A 4,428-nucleotide genomic window follows, 5' to 3' on the forward strand; every position below is an offset into this window, starting at 1 on the left:
AGAAGCCAAAAGCAAATGCAACAAAAACAAAGATAAATAGATGGGAATAAACTAAAAAGCTTCTGCACAGAAAAAGGAATAATCAGCAGAGTAAACAGACAATCCATAGGTAGTAGAAAATATTTGCAAACTGTGTGTGATGATTAATATTGAATGTCAACTTGATTGGATGGAAGGATTTGAAGTATTGTTCCTGGGTGTGTCTGTGAGGGTTTGGCCAAAGGAGATTAACATTTGAGTCAGTGGACTGGGAGAGGAAGACCCACCCTCAGTTTGGGAGGGCGCCATCTAATCCCGCCATGTGAAGAAGGATGTGTTTGCTTCCACTTCCACCATGATTATAAGTTTCCTGAGGCCTCCTCAGCCCTGAAGAACTGTGAGTTAATTAAACCCCTTTCCTTTAAAAATTACCTAGTTTTGGGTATTTCCTCACAGCCGCGTGAGAAGGAACTAATACACTATGCATCCAACAAAGGACTAATACCCAGAATCTACAAAAAAACTCCAACAAATCAGCAAGAAAATAATAATAATAATAATAATCCCATTAAAAGGTAGGCTAAGGGCATGAACAGACAATTCTCGGAAGAAGATATACAAATGGCCAAGAAACATATGAACAAATGCTCAGCATCACTAATGATCAGGGAAATGCAAATCAAAACCACAATACAAAACCAACTTACTCCTGCAGGAATGGCTGCAATTAAAAAAATCAAAACATAATAGATATGAAACACCTTACTTCTGCAAGAATGGCCACAAAAATAAAAAAATAATAGATGTTGGCATAGATGTGCTGAAAAGGGAAGACTTTTACACTGCTGGTGGGAATGTAAACTGGTAAAATCACTATGGAAAACAGTATGGAGATTCCTTAAAGAACTAAAAGTAGTCCTACCATCTGATCCAGCAACCTCACTACTGGGTATCTACCCAGAGAAAAAGAAGTTGTTATATGAAAAAGACATTTGCACATGCATGTTTATAGCAGCACAATTCACAATTGTAAAAATAGGAACCAGCTCAAATGCCCACATCAACCAACAAGTGGATAAAGAAAATGTGAGATATAGATAGATAGATGATAGGCAGGTAGGTAGGTAGATAGATAGATAGATAGATAGATAGATAGATAGATAGATACATACATACATACATACATACATACATACATACATAGATATACAGATAGATAATGGAATGCTACTCAACCATAAAAAGTAACAAAATAATGGCACTTGCAGCAACCTGGATGGAATTGGAGACCATTATTCTAAGTGAAATAACTCAGGAATGGAAAACTAAACATTATATGTTCTCACTTATAAGTGAGAGCTAAGCTATGAAGACACAAAGGCATAAAAATAATACAGTGGAATTTGGGGACTCAGAGGGAAGGGTGGAAGTGGGGGTGATGCTGTATGCTGTACACATTGGGTACAGCATACATTGCTTGGGTGATGGGTGCACCAAAATCTCAGAAATCACCACTAAAGAACTTATCCATGTAACCAAACCCCACCTGTCACCCAAATACCTATTAAATTTTTTTTTTTAATTTAAGAGGAGAGAACACTTTTCAATTCATTCTAAAATGCTAACATTATCCTAAAGCCAAAGCAAGATAAAGACATTACAAGAAAAGAAAACTACCAACAAGTGTCCTTAATAAACACAGATGCAAAAGTGCTTTACAAAATTTTGGCAAATTGAATTCAACAATATATAAAAAGGATAATATTAATAACAACTGGGATTTATCCTAGGAATGCAGCATTCATTTGACATTCAAACATCAATGAATTTCAATATATTAACAAACTAAAAAAGAAAAATAATATGACCATATCAATTGAGGCAGAAAACATATCTGACAAAAGCCAACACATTCATGATATTTTCAAAAAAATTCTCACTCAAGTTGAAATAGAAGATAAGTTCCTTAATCTGACATAGGACATCTACAAAAACTTAGATCAAACATCATACTTAATAGGAAAAGATTTAATGCTTTTCCTTTAAAATTGGGAATAAAACAAAGATGTCTGTTCTTTGTTTTTTTGTTGTTGTTGTTGTTCAATAGATGTCACATCTATTGAACCAGCGCAATCAGGCAAGAAAAGGAAATAAAGAGCATCTAGGTTAAAAAAGAAGTAAAACTATTTTTATTCACAGATGACATGATCATCTAGGTAGAAGATCCAATCAAATTTACAAAAAAAAACCTACTAGAGTAATAAATGTATCAAAGTAGCAAGATGCAAGATCCATAAATAAGAATCAATTGTATTTCTGTATATTAGCAATGAAAAACTGAAATTAAACATTAAAATTTTATTTTATTTTTCTGAGACAGAGTCTCACTGTTATCCAGGCTGGAGTGCAGTGGTGTAATCTTGGCTCATTGCAACCTCCACCTCCCAGGTTCAAGGATTCTCCTGCCTCAACTTCCCAAGTAGCTGGGACTGCAGGTGCACACCACTATGCCCAGCCAATGTTTGATTCTTTTTTTTTTTTTTTTAGTAGAGATGGGGTTTCTCCACATTGGCCAGTCTGGTCTCAAACCCTTGATTTCAAGTAATCTGCCCACCTCAGTCTCCCAAAGTGCCGAGATTACAGGCGTGAACCACTGTGCACAGCCTAAACATTAAAATTTTAAAACACTATTTAAATAGCACTAAAAATGTAAATACTTAAGGATAAATCTGACAAAAGATGTGAAAGTCCTAAATACAGAAAAACATACAACACAACTATGAGAAATTAAAGAATGTCTAAGTAAATGGAGACACATACCCTGTTCATGAGACAAAAAACTCATTATTATGATAGCAGTTCTTCCCAAGTTGTTCTGGAGATTTAATGCAATCCAAATCAAAACCCTAAGATACTTATTGTAGAAATTGACAAGCTGGTTCTAAAATGAACTCAGAAATGCAAAGGACCTAGAATAGCCAAAACAACCTTGAAAAAGTGAACAAAGTTGGAGGACTAGCACTCCCTGATTTCAAGACTTACTGTAAAGCTATAAAGTAATCAAAAAGGTGTGGTATTATCATGTAGATAGAGAAAAGATCAATGGAACAAAATAGAGTCCAGACATACAGAGACAACTGATTTTTTTTAATTATACTTGAAGTTCTAGGGTACATGTGCACAACGTGCAGGTTTGTTACGTATGTATACATGTGCTATGGACAACTGATTTTTAACAATTTGCAAAGGCAATTTAGTGAAGAAAGGATAGTTTTTTTTTTTTTCAACAAATGCTGCTGGATCAGTTGGAAATCAATACTCTAAAAAGAAAAATTTCAATCCATATCTTGTATCATTATATGCAAAACTTAACTCAAAATATATCATCGACGTGAATTTAAGTCCTCAAACTACAAAAGTTCTGGAAGAAAATAGAGGAGAAAATCTTAGTGAGTTTGAGTCAGGCAAAGAGTGCTTGGATACAACACTGAAACCACAAAGCAGTAAAAAGCTGATAAATTATACCACTTCATCAAATTTAAAACCTTCTCTGTAAAAGAAGATGAAAAGACAAGCCACAGGCTAAAAATATATATTTGCAAATCATATATCTGGTAAAATACTTTTATCCAGAATATAAAATGAACTCTCAAAATTCAATAATAATTTTTTTAAAAATCCACCAAAAGTGAACAAAACATTTGAACATGCATTTCAACACGTGGCAAATAAGCACATAAACAGATGCCCATCATCATTAGACATTAGGGTAAAGCAAAGTAAATCACAATGAGATACCATTGAACATATCAATTGAGATGATTAAAATAAAAAAGACTGACCATACCAAGTATTGCAAATATATGAAGGAGCTAGAACTCTCATATGCTGCTAGTGGGAATATAAAATAATATACTCTTTGGGAGAACAGTTTGGAGTTTCTTAAAAAGTTATGTGTATGCTAAGTATATACTCTAGCCATTTCACTCGTAGGTATTTCCCATGAGAAAAGAAAGTATATGTCTATATAAACAGTTAAACAGTTCCATACAAATGTTTTAGTGGTTTTATTAGTATATCCCAAAACTGGAAACAACCTAAATGTCTATCAACAGGAAAATGGATAAATAAATTGTGACTATTCATACAATGGAATGCTACTCAACAATAAAAAGGAATTAACGACTGATACATGCAACAATGTGGATGAATTTTAAGATAATCATGCTCAATGAAAGAAGTCAGATAAAAAAAATAGTACCTACCGTATGTTTCCATTTATATGAAACTCTAGAAAATGCAAACTAATCTATAATGACAGAAAGCAAATCAGTGGTTGCTTAGGAATGTGGAGGAGCGAGGAATGGAAATGAGGAAATGCAGAGGGCCATGAGAAAACTTTTCAGGTGATGCACATGGTCGCTGTCTTTATTATGGTGATGGTCTCAT

The sequence above is a fragment of the Chlorocebus sabaeus genome, chromosome 7, assembly GCF_047675955.1.
Source record: "Chlorocebus sabaeus isolate Y175 chromosome 7, mChlSab1.0.hap1, whole genome shotgun sequence".
Lineage (NCBI taxonomy): Eukaryota > Metazoa > Chordata > Mammalia > Primates > Cercopithecidae > Chlorocebus > Chlorocebus sabaeus.